General features: G+C 38.2%; 1 protein-coding gene across 4 annotated transcripts in view; it reads right to left on the bottom strand.

Moving 5' to 3' along the window:
- SHLD2 (shieldin complex subunit 2) overlaps positions 1–17,829 on the bottom strand; it is a 107,737-nt gene that overhangs the window by 62,299 nt on the left and 27,609 nt on the right. For 3 of the 4 annotated variants that reach the window (XM_082673748.1, XM_082673751.1, XM_082673749.1), the window contains exon 3: positions 17,571–17,633. The exons of the other annotated variant lie outside the window; for it this stretch is intronic. The gene's annotated coding sequence lies outside the window, so the exon portion shown is untranslated. The remainder of the gene's footprint in view (positions 1–17,570; positions 17,634–17,829) is intronic. 4 annotated transcript variants of the gene reach the window in all.

Raw genomic sequence — 17,829 nt, 5'->3', positions numbered from 1 at the left:
CCATACAGGATAAATCCAAGGAGAAAAACGCCAAGACCCATATTAATCAAACTATCAAAAATTAAATACAAAGAAAACATATTAAAAGCAGCAAGGAAAAATAACACACAAGGGAATCCCCATCAGGTTAACAGCTGATCTTTCAGCAGAAACTCTGCAAGCCAGAAGGGAGTGGCAGGACATACTGAAAGTGATAAAGGAGAAAAACCTACAACCAAGATTACTCTACCCAGCAAGGATCTCATTCAGATTTGATGGAGAAATTAAAACCTTTACAGACAAGCAAAAGCTGAGAGAGTTCAGCACCACCAAACCAGCTTTACAACAAATGCTAAAGGATCTTCTCCTAGGCAAGAAACACAAGAGAAGAAGAAGACCTACAATAACAAACCGAAAACAATTAAGAAAATGGGAATAGGAACATACATATCGATAATTACCCTAAATGTAAATGGATTAAATGCTCCCACCAAAAGACACAGACTGGATGAATGGATACAAAAACAAGACCCTTATATATGCTGTCTACAAGAGACCCACTTCAGACCTAGAGACACATACAGACTGAAAGTAAGGGGATGGAAAAAGATATTCCATGCAAATGGAAACCAAAAGAAAGCTGGAGTAGCAATTCTCATATCAGACAAAATAGACTTTAAAATAAAGACTATTACAAGAGACAAAGAAGGACACTACATAATGATCAAGGGATTGATCCAAGAAGAAGATATAACAATTGTAAATATTTATGCACCCAACGTAGGAGCACCTCAATACATAAGGCAAATACTAACAGCCATAAAAGGGGAAATCGACAGTAACACATTCATACTAGGGGACTTAACACCCCACTTTCACCCATGGACAGATCATCCAAAATGAAAATAAATAAGGAAACACAAGCTTTAAATGATACATTAAACAAGATGGCCTTAATTGATATTTATAGGACATTCCATCCAAAAACAACAGAATACACATTTTTCTCAAGTGCTCATGGAACATTCTCCAGGATAGATCATATCTTGGGTCACAAGTCAAGCCTTGGTAAATCTAAGAAAATTGAAATTGTTTCAAGTATCTTTTCCGACAACAACGCTATGAGACTAGATATCAATTACAGGAAAAGATCTGTAAAAAATACAAACACATGGAGGCTAAACAATACACTACTTAATAACGAAGTGATCACTGAAGAAATCAAAGAGGAAATAAAAAAATACCTAGAAACAAATGACGATGGAGACACAACGACCCAAAACCTATGGGATGCAGCAAAAGCAGTGCTAAGAGGGAAGTTTATAGCAATACAATCCTACCTTTAGAAACAGGAAACATCTCGAATAAACAACCTAACCTTGCACCTCAAGCAATTAGAGAAAGAAGAACAAAAAAACCCCAAAGTCAGCAGAAGGAAAGAAATCATAAAGATCAGATCAGAAATAAATGAAAAAGAAATGAAGGAAACGATGGCAGAGATCAATAAAACTGAAAGCTGGTTCTTTGGGAAGATAAACAAAATTGATAAACCATTAGCCAGACTCATCAAGAAAAAAAGGGAGAAGACTCAAATCAATAGAATTAGAAATGAAAAAGGAGAAGTAACAACTGACACTGCAGAAATAAAAAAGATCATGAGAGATTACTACAAGCAACTCTATGCCAATAAAATGGACAACCTGGAAGAAGTGGACAAATTCTTAGAAATGCACAACCTGCCAAGACTGAATCAGGATGAAATAGAAAATATGAACAGACCAATCACAAGCACTGAAACTGAAACTGTGATTAAAAATCTTCCAACAAACAAAAGCTCAAGAGCAGATGGCTTCACAGGCGAATTCTATCAAATTTAGAGAAGAGCTAACACCTATCCTTCTCAAACTCTTCCAAAATATAGCAGAGGGAGAAACACTCCCAAACTCATTCTACGAGGCCACCATCACTCTGATACCAAAACCAGACAAGGATGTCACAAAGAAAGAAAACTACAGGCCAATATCACTGATGAACATAGATGCAAAAATCTTCAACAAAGTACTAGCAAACAGAATCCAACAGCACATTAAAAGGATCATACACCATGATCATGTGGGATTTATTCCAGGAATGCAAGGATTCTTCAATATATGCAAATCAATCAATGTGATACACCATATTAACAAATTGAAGGAGAAAAACCATATGGTCATCTCAATAGATGCAGAGAAAGCTTTCGACAAAATTCAACACCCATTTAAGATAAAAACCCTCCAGAGGCTTCCCTGGTGGCACAGTGGTTGAGCGTACGCCTGCCAATGCAGGGGACACAGGTTCATGCCCTGGTCCGGGAAGATCCCACATGCTGCGGAGCGGCTAGGCCCGTGAGCCATGGCCGCTGAGCCTGTACGTCTGGAGCCTGTGCTCTGCAATGGGAGAGGCCACAAGAGTGAGAGGCCCGTGTACCGCAAAAACAAAACAAAACAAAAACAAAAACAAAAAACCCTCCAGAAAGTAGGCATAGACGGAACTTTCTCCAATATAATAAAGGCCATATATGACAAACCCACAGCCAACATCGTCCTCAATGGTGAAAAACTGAAAGCATTTCCACTAAGATCAGGAACAAGACAAGGCTGCCCACTCTCACCACTCTTATTCAACATAGTTTTGGAAGTTTTAGCCACAGCAATCAGAGAAGAGAAGGAAATAAAAGGAATCCAAATCGGAAAAGAAGAAGTAAAGCTGTCACTGTTTGCAGATGACATGATACTATATATAAAGAATCCTAAAGATGCTACCAGAAAACTACTAGAGCTAAACAATGAATTTGGTAAAGTAGCAGGATAAAAATTAATGCAAAATTAATGGCCATCATCAAAAAATCTAGAAACAATAAATGCTGGAGAGGGTGTGGAGAAAAGGGAAGACTCTTGCACTGCCAGTGGGAATGTGAATTCTTACAGCCACTATGGAGAACAGTACGGAGGTTCCTTAAAAAACTACAAATAGAACTACCATATGACCCACCAATCCCACTACTGGGCGTATACCCTGAGAAAACCATAATTCAAAGAGTCATGTACCAAAATGTTCGTTGCAGCTCTATTTACAATAGCCAGGAGATGGAAACAACCTAAGTGTCCATCATCGGATGAATGGATAAAGAAGATGTGGCACATATATACAATGGAATATTACTCAGCCATAAAAAGAAACGAAATTGAGCTATTTGTAATGAGGTGGATGGACCTAGAGTCTGTCATACAGAGTGAAGTAAGTCAGAAAGAGAAAGACAAATACCATATGCTAACACATATATATGGAATTTAAGAAAAAAAAATGTCATGAAGAACCTAGGGGTGAGACAGGAATAAAGACACAGACCTACTAGAGAGGTCTGTGAGGATATGGGGAGGGGGAAGGGTAAGCTGTGACAAAGTGAGAGAGTGGCATGGACATATATACACTACCAAATGTAAAATATATAGCTAGTGGGAAGCAGCCGCATAGCACAGGGAGATCAGCTCGGTGCTTTGTGACCACCTAGAGGGTTGGGATAGGGAGGGTGGGAGGGAAGGAGATGCAAGAGGAAAGAGATATGGGAACATATGTATATGTATAACTGATTCACTTTGTTATAAAGCAGAAACTAACACACCATTGTAAAGCAATTATACTCCAATAAAGATGTAAAAAAAATAAAAATAAAAATATTTTAAAAAACCAAGTGGAAGAGGGAGGAATATATTATTCTGACACATAGGTAGAAACAATTAGATATATTCAAATCAAGTGCATAAAATTCCTATGCTATCTAACTTCCTTCTCTAGAATCTTTGGGTTTTTCTCCAATAGTTTCTTCCCTTTAGCCTCAAATCTTTAAAAACAAAACAAACTAAACTCCCATGTTGCTTCTTTGTTCTCACTTCCTATTTATTCTTCAACCCACTTAAATATGGCTCTTAACTCCAATCATTTTGCTATAACGATTTTTACTATGGAAATCAATGAACTCTAATATCCAAATCCAAAGGTCAGTTTTCAACACTTATCTTACTGCCATCTGAGACTGTTTATCATTCCTCTTTCCTGAAACACTCTACTTTTTTTGATTCTCTGAGACCATCAAATTAGAATTCTTTTCTGCTTAAAAAACCAGAAAACTCTTGATTTATTAATTCAATCATTCACATAACAAATACTCAGTAGTGTGTGCCAGGCATCATGCTAAGCACTGGGAATTCAACAACAATAAAAAAGAGCTTTAAGGAGCTTATAGCCTAATGGGAGAGCTAAAATGACAACTGTAAAATAGAGAAATTGAGTAACCACAGGAATACATGCAGGGTGTCCCTAGGAGGGAGAAGCCTGGGGCAACTCAACCAAGTAAGACTGCCCATTACCTGCATTTTTCATAGGCTCTCTGGACTACGTTTAGTGACAAAATTTTGAAACTGAATTTAAATAATATTCATAAAAACGGAGTGCAATACAGTCCCAAGGCATCCCTGCACTCCACCCCAACACCGGAGCCAGTAAAGCAGCCTCCACTGTCTTACCCAAGGGACAGACCTGCAATAGGTAATCTCCAAAAGGTTTAAAAAGAGTGTAAGACATTCACTGCTTCTAGGTCCTCACTTAACATTTTCTCCTAAATGTCCTGCGATCTGACTTCTATTTTCTACCTCTATTAAGACAACAGTGAAGCCCAAATTGTCAAATAAGTATCCACAGTACTTCACCACTCCAACTGTGAAACTCTTTCCTTAGTTTCTAGAACACTACTCTTTCCTGACTAGTTCTTCTACCTCTCTGGTTTTCTTTCTCTCTTTCTCCTTGGGCCATCCTATCTTTTCATTCCATACAACGCTGCAGAATTCCATCCAGTTGCATTCATTTAACTACTAAATATCCAATTATGCTTTACCAGGCTATATTGAACCAACCACTCTCCCTAACATCAGACTTATATTTCTAGTATCATTATATCTGACACAATCACAGTAGATAAAAAAGAAATGTTCTTATGGAGGTTTCTCAGAAACCTAAAAATAGAGCTACCATATGACCCAGTAATTCCACTCTTGGGTATATATCTAAAACCAACAAAGACACTAATTCAAAAAGATACATGCACCCCAATGTTCATAGCAGCATTATTTACAATAGCCAAGATGTGGAAGCAACTTAAGTGTCCATTGACAGATGAATGGATAAATAAGATGTGGTATACATATACAATGGTATATTACTCAGCCATAATAAAGGAAAGAAATTTTGCTATTTGCAACAACATCGATGGACTTGGAGAGTATTATGCTAAATGAAGTCAGACAGAGAAAGACAAATACTATAAGGTATCACTTATATGTGGAATCTAAAAAATAAAACATACTAGTGAATATAACAAAAAAGAAACAGACTCACAGATATAGAGAACAAACAAGTGGTTACCAGTGGGGTGTGGGAAGGGGAGAAGGACAAGATAAGGGGAGGGGATTAAGAGGTACACACTAGGGACTTCTCTGGTGGCACAGTGGTTAAGAATCTGCCTGCCAATGCAGGGGACACGGGTTCAAGCCCTGGTCCGGGAAGATCTTACATGCCGCGGAGCAACTAAGCCCGTGCGCCACAACTACTGAGGCCTGCCTAGAGCCCGTGCTCCACAACAAGAGAAGCCACCGCAATGAGAAGCCCGTGCACTGCAACAAAGAGTAGACCCCACTCGCCGCAACTAGAGAAAGCCCACGCAGCAATGAAGACCCAATACAGCCAAAAATAAATTAATTAATTTTTAAAAAAAGAGGTACACACTATTATAAAATAAATAAATAAGCTACAAGGATACAACTCAGGGAATATAGCCAATATTTTATAATGGCTATAAATGGAATATAGCCTTTAAAAATTATGAATCACTATGTCATACACACAAAACATATAATATTGTACATCAACTATACCTCAATTAAAAAAAAAGAAAGCAATGTTCTATTTAGTCTCTTTCTTGAAGGGAAAAATCTGACTAAATGACCCTATATCCGACTAGATTCCATAGTCCTTGGGTTCAAGTTTGGGTTGAAGGTGATGAGGCCCAGAGGCCACAGATTCCCAAGATTCAGAGCTCTCCTTGCCTTCTAGGCAGGGGAAGTCGCTGAAGCACACAGGGGTGACACGAAGCAGTACTGAGAGTTCAGACAAGATCTCCCAGGACGAGAGATGTCTGAAATAAATTGAAGGTCTATAAAATACAAGGTTATTTGTATATAACAATTACTTTAGTCTGCCTTCACTTATTTGTCTGAATATATACCCGTGTACGTGTGGGACTCCCCCTTCCTGCTCAAAAGAAAAAAAACAAAAACTGACGTGAAAGTATGGTCCTGTTAATTCAAAAGAGAGTAATTTTTTAAAGAAGTCTTTATATCTAAGGCTGCAGCTAGTAACTCCTTTAATTTATAGGATTTGTGAGTCTGTGAGCAGGGGGATGCGATGTGGTGAGGCCAGAGGGAAACAAAATATTTATAGCAAAAATACACTGACTGAGAGTTAAGTTGTGAACACTGACATATTTCAATGATCTTTGGATAACTTTTGGGTGGACTCAGAGGGTTAAAGCTCATTAAGATACCAGATGAAACTTGCAAGTACATATCCATTACGATAGTTAATAATTATACAATTTCTCAATCGGCAGAAGGCCACTTTAGTCAGAAAGACCAATGCAACCATAGTCCTTTATCTTTAGAGTGGTCAGAGTCTGATGAATGGGTCAAAGATTTATAAAACAGGATGAACCATATCAGCAGGTTTGTCTTTGCAGAACACTGCAACTAAAAATGCTTGTTACAAAATATATGTGGTTAAAAGGGAGTGCTTTCTCCATCTTATTACCAACCTAAAAACTCATCATTATAAGGCCTTTCCATGTCAATTTTACCAAAAAAAACCGAGCATCATAAAGTTACTCAAAAGCATCAAATGACAACATGAAGAGGCAGTATAGGATTGTAATTAAAAGTATGGGTTTTGAAAAAAAAAAAAAAAAGTATGGGTTTTGAAGCAAGATAGACATGGGTTAAAACCCTACTCTGCAACTTACTAAAAATGTAAACTTGAAATTGTTGAAGCTAGGTGAGATACATACATACATATATAGATAGATAGATATAGATATTCTTTATATTTTTGTATATAGTTGAAAACATCCATAATAACAAAATTAATTTCTTTATATGTCCAGTGAGAATTGTCTCCTTATCTTTCAAATGAGAATAACATCCATCCCTATCTTACAGTGTTGCTGTGAGATGGGCACAGAGTACTTACTCAATAAAGATTTGAGTCTTAAACCTCAGGAACTCTACACATACATATCGATACTTGGTGACACATAAAAACCAGCCCATTGTATTTCAGGGGTTTTTTTTGGTGTGTATTTTTACATAGTTGTAACCATAAAATTGAAATAATTTTGTATTCTGCTTCAGTCCATGTAATGCTACTCTTTTATGTCAACCTGTAAATTCTTAAACATTTTTTAAAAATAAATTTATTTATTTATTTTTGTCTGCGTTGGGTCTTCATTGCTGCGCGTGGGCTTTCTCTAGTTGCCGTGAGCGGGGGCTACTCTTCGTTTTGGTGCACAGGATTCTCATTGTGGTGGCTGCTTTTGTTGCAGAGTGCAGGCTCAGTAGTTGTGGTGCACGGGCTTAGTTGCTCCACAGTATGTGGGATCCTCCCGGACCAGGGGACCCGTGTCCCCTTCATTGGCAGGCGGAATCTTAACCACTACGCCACCAGGGAAGCCATTCCTAATCTTTTTTTTTTTTTTTTTTGCGGTACGCGGGCCTCTCACCGTTGTGGCCTCTCCCGTTGCGGAGCAACAGGCTACGGACGCGCAGGCTCAGCGGCCATGGCTCACGGGCGCAGCCGCTTCGCGGCATGTGGGATCTTCCCGGACCGGGGCACGAACCCGTGTCCCCTGCATCGGCAGGCGGACTCTCAACCACTGCGCCACCAGGGAAGCCCCATTCCTAATCGTTTTTAACGCTAGCTTAATATTTTCATAATGAATCTAATTTAGTTCACCATTACTCTCTAATTCACTCATTTGTTACTAACTTGTCACTATTATAGCCATTGCTGCAATAAATAATTTGAGGAATTTAGCATTTCCTTTTAATTATTTTCTTGTGATAAATTCCCAGGTATGGAATTATTGGGTCAAAGATAATGTACATTGTTATAGCTCTTAATATTTATTATCGTGTTGCTTGCAAAAGAACTGGACAGTTTATAACACCACAAACAATGGCCAAGAGTTCCAGTCTTACCACAACTTTGTTAGCATATTAAAAAGTAATTTTGGGACTTCCCTGGTGGTCCAGTGGGTAAGACTCCACGTTCCCAATGCAGGGGGCCCCGGTTCGATTACTGGTCAGGGAACTAGATCCCCCGTGCATGCCACAACTAAGACCCAGTGCAGCCTAAATAAATAAATCGAATTTTTTTTTAAGTAACTTTAATAGTGAGGGTACAGAGGTACTTCACTGGTGTTTCATTTGCATTTCTCCAATTATTTCCAAATTGAAAAAATAGTGAATTTTAAATTACATTTGGATTAAAATCCTTAATATATAGGGAATATGGAAGCATGTGCACACAGACACACAAAGTAATAGAAAAATGGGTTAAGAAGATAACCAGGTTGGGAATTCCCTGGCAGTCCAGTGGTTAGGATGCGGGCTTTCACTGCCTTGGATCCGGGTTCGGTCCCTGGTATGGGAACTAAGATCCCACAAGCTGCATGGTGCAGCCAAAAAATAAAAAAAGTGGATAACCAGGTTTATAGCACAGAAAAAAATACATGGTTAGAAACAAAGAAAACATTCAACCTCCTAATAAAATGAAATAAAATTTTATAAATGAATGAGAAAACATTTCTACCTATCAAACTTGCAAAGATTCATGAAAAGGGTACAAAGGTGCAGGGCAATAGCTTATACTAATAAGAGTTTAAACTAGTAAAATCCTTCTGGAGGGCAATATGGCAATGTATGTCAAAAGTCTTAAAATTCTGTATCCCTTTGACCCCATAATTATACTTTTAGGGATCTAACCTATAGAGAAAAACATCGTATACACTCTCATAGATTTAGCTACAAGGATGTTCACAGCAGTATCATGTAAAATGTTAGAAAAGTGAGGAAAACGTGCATTGACTGAGGTCTGATAAATTATGGCACATCCATACAAAGGCAAAACTATATAGCCATTTAAAGTCATGAAGATATGTATTACCACAAAAAATTTTCCTTAATATACTGCTATGTAAAACAAGGAGACTATAGAAGATTATATATGGAAAGATTTTATTTTAATTTATTTTTTTAAAAACAGTATTCAAGGGGCTTCCCTGGTGGCGCAGTGCTTGAGAGTCCGCCTACCGATGCAGAGGACACAGGTTCGTGCCCCGGTCCGGGAAGATCCCACAGGCTGCGGAGCGGCTGGGCCCGTGAGCCATGGCCGCTGAGCCTGCGCGTCCAGAGCCTGTGCTCCGCAACGGGAGAGGCCACAACAGTGAGAGGCCCGCGTACTGCCAAAAAAATAAATAAAAAATAAAAACAGTATGCAGGGGCTTCCCTGGTTGTGCAGTGGTTGAGAATCCACCTGCCAATGCAGGGGACACGGGTTCAAGCCCTGTTCTGGGAAGATCCCACGTGCAGCGGAGCAACTAAACCCGTGTGCCACAACTACTGAGCCTGCGCTCTAGAGCCCGCGAGCCACAACTACTGAGCCCACATGCCACAACTACTGAAGCCTGCATGCCTAGGGCCCGTGCTCTACAACAAGAGAGGCCACCGCAATGAGAAGCCTGCTCACCGCAATTAGAGAAAGCCCGCGCGCAGCAACGAAGACACAACACAGCCAAAAATAAAAATAAATAAAATAAATTTATTAAAAAAAAAACAGTATTCAGGTTACTACTATTTACATTGAAGTTAGAAACCATTTCTACAGTTTCCACGTGTTCTCCATAGTGACTGATACAAGTGGTGCTAAAAAAGAAATAGTTCTATTCTTTAACCTCATTCAATCAATCCAATTTATCTTAATTCACTGTGCTAAGAAATAACATTGACTATTAGTAACCCACCTACTATGCACATTCATGGTAAACTTGTCACTCTTACAAATACCCAATAGTTACTAAATGCTACTATCTGAATTTCCTACTTAAAAAGATAGAATGTTGCCATATTTTATGTCACTAAAGGGTATAAGACACACCATCTGCCCTCAAAAACAAAATCAATTGAAATTTAAAGCTATTACTCATTCTTGTATCTAAAATAATAGCTACTAAAACAAACCTTTAAGCAGACAATTGATTTCTTAAATCTTTTTGCATAAGCTCTCATTTCCTTTGCGACAGGCTTTGGTTTTTCAAGTGAGAGATTTGTAATCATGTTCTCATCACCACCTGAGGTACCCTATGATTAGTGCGGTGCAGTGAGCCTCTTAGTCCTGCTTGCAATGCAGTAGGAATTTCTTCCTCCCAGCCCCTATTCCAGGCATTTTCCTTCTACCAGTAAGTATTTAAACAGGAAGTGACCCTTAATCTAGCTGCTCTTCTGCCTTAAAGAATAGGGTGACCGGACATCCTGATCTGCCCAGTATGGTCCTAGTTTAAGCATGCTGTCCTGGTGTCCTGTTTCGTTGGTCTCCCTTCTCACTCTTAAAAATGTCTCGGTTTAGGAATAAATTACATGGTGTCCTAGTTAAGAACCATATAAATACACGAATAAATGTCCTATTAGTGAAGAGTGTGCCTCCTAATACATTTTATCAGAAACATTATAACAATAGTTAGGAACAACTTAAGAAATAAAGAGAAACACTCTGTTTCATTTTCCTGTAACAAGTTTTTAAAAATAAAACACTAATAGAAATAAGGCTGAATTGCATCTAAAATATATAATATGCATTTAAGAAATCTCACAACACAGATAAAAATTAAATGAGGTAGAAAAGAGAATTAACCTGCTTGGCAGCTAAAGAATCTAGCTTCAGGTTCTGGGTAATGAGGCCGCAGATACAGGTATAAAATCTTTTGGATCCAGTCTTCCTAGAAAATATCTCAGACAGCAAGATGTCAACTTATCCAAGACTCACACTTCCTAAGGGAAGTCAAAGGAGCAATCCTAAAATGTCACACTTCACTCCCCCATGTCCCACACTATGTAACTGCAAACGAACTAAACTGTAAGATTAGTAATCATGACCTCAAGCAAAACATGGGTCCCAGGGGTCTGCCTGCCAACACCTGTACTTGCTCTTATCTCCACCCACCCCCTAAAAAAGGTGAAAAACACAAAATCAAGGAAAAAAAAAAAAAACTTTGCAACTTCAGTCCTGACATTCCTTTGTAAAAAGTCCATGTTCATCTCAGCAAATGGCAACTCCTTTCTCCCAGTTCCTCAAGCCAAAAACCTTGGTATCCTCTCTGACTTCTCTCTTTCTCTCATACTTCCAATTTGTCATCAAATCCTTTTAGCCCTACCTTTAAAATTCATTCAGAACTTGACCACTTTTCTCCACCTTCACCTGCTCCTGCCCTGGTTCAAATCACCATCATCTGGATTATTTGCAGTAACCTGATTTTCCTTCTTATTCTACTGCCTCCTCAGAAAACAGGTTTATAGAAGTGAAGGGAACTTGCCCCAGGTCACACAGCCTGCTGGCAGTGGAGCCAAGACTGGAATGAGGAAATCAAACTGCAGAGCCTAAAATCTTAACCAGTCTACCACACTGGCTCTCTGGGTTTTTGACTTTGCACAACTGTGGAGCTAGAATCCAAACCGGAACGCTGCCATTAAGTCATATGAAACACACTCAGAAAACACTGGTGGAACTTCCCTGGTGGCACAGTGGTTAAGACTCTGCCTGCCAATGCAGGGGACATGGGTTTGAGCCCTGGTCCAGGAAGATCCCACATGCCTCGGAGCAACTAAGCCCGTGCGTCACAACTACTGAGGCTTTGCTCTAGAGCCCATGAGCCACAACTACTGAAGCCCACGCACTTAGAACCCATGCTCCACAAGAGAAGCCACCGCAATGAGAGGCCCACGCACCACAACGAAGAAGAGCCCCCTCTCGCCACAACTAGAGAAAGCCTGAGCACAGCAATGAAGACCCGATGCAGCCAAAAATAAATAAATAAATAAATTTATGTTTTTTAAAAAAGCACTGGCTTATCTAGAGAGGTAAGAAAAGAACTTCAACATAAAGGAGCTACATTATCAAAGAATTCCACTTAGAAGGTTTACTGTAAAGTTAATAATGAAGTGAATAATAAATAGCTTTTAAGAGGACCTCTCTCTCTTTCTCTTTCTTAATACCTTCCTTCAAATCTGACAAATTTTCTCTCTCTCTCCCTCCCTCCCTCCCTCTCCCTCTCTCTCCCTCTCTTTAGTCATCTGGCAATGGGATGATAAATTTCCTAGACATTAAATATTCAAATTTAAAAACCTGTTGCTGGGAATTCCCTGGCGGTCCAGTGGTTAGTACTCTGCGCTTCCACTGCAGGGGGCATGGGTTCGATCCCTGGTCAAGGAACTAAGATCCCACATGCCACAACATAGCCAAATAAATAAATAAATAAAAATAAAAATCTGTTGCTTAGCAAGTTAAAATATACAGAGTAAATGTAACAAACCATAGATGACAGACCTACTTGCCTGACCTAAACCACTTTCTTCCTTTCACCTTAAATACCCCAAGGTATACCTCAGCATCTATGTGCACTAGCTGTTCCCTCAGCCTTAAACGTTCTTCCCCTAGACTCTTGTTTACTATTTTTAAAATCTGAAGTATAATTAAACATTCAATAATAGGCACAGGTCTTAACAGTTCTGTTCGATGACTATTGACAATGGTCTACACCCATGTAACCATCACCCAAAACAAAATACAGAACATTCCCATGATCTCAGGAAGTTCTTTCATGTCTTTTTCTAACAGCTTCCTTCCCTTCCCAACCTACAATTATCTTCTGATTTCTATCACTACAGAATAGTTTTGTCTTTTCTTGAACTTCATATAAACAATACAGTATATGCTCATTTATGTCTAGTTCCTTTCACTTAACACAATGGTTTTGAGATTCACCTGTGTTGGGTGTATCAGGCGTTGGGTACTGTGAATATACCACACACACAAAATACACCACAAGTTGTTTATCCATTTTCCTGTACATGGACATTTCAGTTGTTTCCAGTTTGGGGCTTTTATGAATAAGACTGCTATGAACATTCTTGAATTCATAATTTTGAGGAAATATGTTTTCATTTCTCTTCATTAAATATATAGGGGTAGAATGTTAAATCATAGGATGTATATGTTTAACTTCAGTAGAAAATGCCAAACAGCTCTCCAAAGTAGCTATACTATCTGGCACACCCATCAGCAATGGATGAATTCCAGTTGCATCACATCATGCCCAACATTTAGTATCTTCAGCCTTTCTCTTGTTAGCCACTCTAGAGTGTGTGAGACGATATCTTATTATGAATTTACTTTGCATTATTTCCCTGTTGACTAAGTGTTGTTGACTACCTTTGCAAGTGCTTATTGGTCATTAGTATATCCTCTTTGGGGAAGTCTGTTACTGGGTTATTCCTCTTTTCCTCATTTTACTATTGAGTTATTGCACTTCTTTACATTCCCTAGATATAAGTCCTTTGACAGATAGATATGCTGGAATTTTTTTTTCCCTACTCTGGACTTACTTACTCTTTTTCTTAGTGGTATCTTTTATTACTTTTTAAAATATTTATTTATTTATTTGGCTGTGCTGGGTCTTAGTTGTGGCACGTGGGATCTTTAGTTGTGGCATGAGAACTCTTAGTTGTGGCATGTGGGATCTAGTTCCCTGACCAGGGATCAAATTTGGGCCCCCTGCATTGGAAGTGTGGAGCCTTAGCCACTGGACCACCAGGGAAGTCCCTTAGTGTTATCTTGTAAAAGGCAGTAATGTTAAATTAGTTGAGGTCCAATTTATCAATTTTTTTTCTTTTACGTATCTTTTTTCTTTTAGGATCTTATCCAATAAATATTTGAATACTCCAAAGTCATAAGGATATTCTCTTTTTTTTCCTTCTAGAAGCTTTGACATTTTAAAAATATGTCCACAAATTATTTGATACTCCTCCCTTCAGGAGGTGAGGCTTAATTCCTCTACCCTTAAACATGGGCTGGAGTAATGAGTAGAATATGGTGGAAGTGATGGTATGTGACTCCCAAGACTTTGTCATAAAAGGCAATGCCACTTCCTCCTTGTGCTCCCTCTTTGATCACTTACTTACTCTGAGGGAAGTCAGCTGCTGTGTTATGAGGGCACTCAAACAGCCCTAAGAATAGGCTCATGTGGTGAAGAACTGAGTCTCCAGCCAATAGTCAGTGAAGAGCTGAGGCCTCTAGCCAATAGCCGTGGGACATAAGCCATCTTAGAAGGGGATTCTCCAGCCCCAGTCAAGCCTTCAGATGATTACATTCTTGCTAAAATCTTGGCTACAACTGGATGAGAGACTCTGTGCTAGAATTACCTAGCTAAATTCCTCCTGTACTCCTGACACAGATTAACTGTAACATAATAAATATTTGTTACTTTAAGCCAGGAAGTATTGGGAAATTTGTTATGAAGTGAGAGATAATACAGAAATTGTATCGTTTTTGCTTTTGCATTTTAGATATATGATCCACTGCAAATTAGTTTCTGTGTATGGAATGAGTTGAGGTGATAGTTCATTGTTTTCCATATAGATATCAAGTTAGAGCAACATTTGTCTTTCTTTCTCCCATTGGACTGACTTGGCACTTTGGTGGGAAAATGTATGAGTCTATTTCTGAGATCTCTATTGTGTATCACTGATCTAAATGTCTATCCTTATACCAACACTACACTGTCTTGATTACTGTAGCTCTGTGGAAAATCCTGACATCAGTAAACAAAAGTCCTCCAACTGTCTTTTTCAAAATTATTTTGGCTATTCTTAGACCTTTACATCTTGGTAAGTTCATAGAATTGTCTTATCTATTTCTTCAAACAAAGCCTACTAGGATGTTAAAGAAGACTGAGTTGAATCTATCGGTCAATTTAGAGAGAATTCCATCTTAATAATGTTGAGTCTTCCAATCCGTGAATATGGAATATCACCATTTATCTGGGTTTTTTTTAAAACTTACATTAGCAATGTTTCTACCTTTTCAGTGTTGAGAGCATATCCTTAGTTAGATTTATTCATAGGTATTTACTTTTTTTATGCTATCAGAAATAACAGTTTTTATTTCAGTTTTCAAATAGTTCATTGCTAATATTGAGAACTACAAATTATTTTCATATAGTGATTTTGCTAAATTCATTTATTAAAATTGTTTTTTGTAGATTCCATAGGGTTTTCCATGTACACAATCATGTCATATGTAAGTAACAGTTTTAATTCTTTTCTAATTTTTATGCTTTATTATGTTCTTTTTCTTGACTTACTACACTTTCTAGGACCACTAGTTCAATGTTGAATAAAGGTGATGAAAGAGAAATAAATATCCACATTACTGCTTTAAAATCTTTAGGATCTATAGCTAAGGTTGGCAAACGTTTTCTACAACAGGTCACAAAGTAAGTATTTTATGCTTTGCAGGTCATACAGTCTGTTACAATTACTGTACACTGTGGATGTAGCAAGAAAGCAGCCATGGAAAATACATAAACAAATGAGCATGGCTATGTTCCAATAAAACTTTACGGTCACCGAAATTTGATTTTCCTACTTTCACATGTCACAAAATATTAGTCTCCTTTTGATTCTTTTTCAGCCATTTTATTACATATAGACCATTCTAGGTCACAAGCCACACAGGAACAGGTAATGGGCTGGATATGGCCTACAAGCTGAAGTTTGCTGATCTCTGGTTTAGACCATTGATTTGAGAGCTTTCTTCTTTCCTAATATAAGAATTTAATGCAATGTTTCCCTCCAAACAGTGCTTAATGGCACTACTATTTGTTTCATTTGTGCTTTGTACTGGTTTTTTAGCCATCGCTATAGGATTGTCAATTTACATCTTTAACTTTACACAGTCTTCAAATAACATACAGCCAGCCTGCCATATACATGGGTTCCATATCTGCAGACTCAACCAACTGCAGGTCAAAAAAAAAAACAAAACCCAGAAAGTTCCAAAAAGCAAAACTTAAATTTGTTGCATGCCAGCAACTATTAACACAGCATTTACATTGTATTCACAACTATTTACATAGCATTTACCTTGTTTTAGGTATTATAAATAATCTAGAGATGACTTAAAGTATACAGGAGGATGTGCATAGGTTACATACAAATACTGTGCCATTTTACATAATGGACTTGAGAAATCTGAGGATTTTGGTATCCAAGGGAGGTCCTGGAACCACTTCCCGGGGATAACAAAGAATGACAGTACCGCTTAACCTGTTCTAAGAACCTTACAACAGCATTGATTCCCAATCTGAATGTTATACTCAGGCCAAATTATTTATCAAAGTTAAGAGGGAAATAAAGGCATTTTCAGAAATGCAACATATCAAATAATCTGCCTCCCATTCACCCTTTCTTCAGCAAATTGTGGGAGTAAACCAAGAAAGAGGAAGACATAGAACAGAAGAAACAGAAGATCCAACACAGAAGAAAAGGAAGTGCCTAGAATGATAGCTGGGCACTATGAGAAAATGGAAACCACTCCAGACTGGAGCACGTTACTCTGGAGGGACTTCTCTGAGATGACGACATTGACAGAATAAATTATGTGAAAGAAAACAGGAAATTTGGGCAACTGGTAGCAAATTTTGAGTTGAGTTAGTGATAAGGACACAAAAAGCCATATAAACAAGTTATGTCCCAAACTGAAAGCATCAAATACATTACTTGAAAAATCACAGGTAAACACAAAACAGCTAGGAGTTGAGAGTGGTTACCTCTGAGAAGGGGAAGTGAAGGTGGGGACCAAGAAGTACTGTCTGTCTGGACAATCCCTGACAAACTACTTGGCTCATTAAACTGTATAACTCTGAAGAAGAAAAATATGGAAGATAAGGAAATAAGGTACTTAAGGATTTCCCAAGGACATAAAATCATCTTGGCAGCTAAATGTGACCTCTGGAAACCAAGAAGTCTAACAAAATTGTCCTGCAAAATAGAAAACAACACAAACGAATGCATTTGATGGGTGGAAAAGGGCAAGAAAAAAGCAACATTACGCCTGTGCTATCATAACTCTTGTCAAATGCGTGACGTCAAGAGCAGAAATCCCTAGGTTTCTGTGCTTCAGTTCCCCCGTCTATAAAGTGTGTGTAACAGTATCCCTCTCCCAGGACTGTAATGAGGCTTCAACCCAATAATGAACATAAAGTGCTTACAGCAGTGTTAGAAATAAATATTAACACAGTTAATACTTTAACTCTTTTTAAATAACTGAAATTATTTTTTATTTCAAATCATTCAACTTAATTGTCACAATGATACTGAAAAGTTTATTTGAATGCTTACCTTGTCTATTCAAACATCAAGGCCTCTAACCCTTTCCCATATCTCCAAAAAGGGTGGCGGGCACTGTGGGGGGAAGAAGATAAACTGTCTGATGACCCAAGAGAAACAGAAATAACAATTAATGAAGGCTGTCTCTGAAGATGCTTATCATTCTGAAGAACTGACTGCACCTGAAAAACTACTCAGGATACCAGGCTTTATCTTACACTTCTTAGTTGATTATGATCAATCATTCACTCACTAAGTAAGTCAGCAATTA

Source organism: Grampus griseus (assembly GCF_964374135.1).
Source record: "Grampus griseus genome assembly, chromosome: 16".
Lineage (NCBI taxonomy): Eukaryota > Metazoa > Chordata > Mammalia > Artiodactyla > Delphinidae > Grampus > Grampus griseus.
Note: the sequence above shows the minus strand (reverse complement) of the source record. Positions and strands in the feature narration are given on the sequence as shown.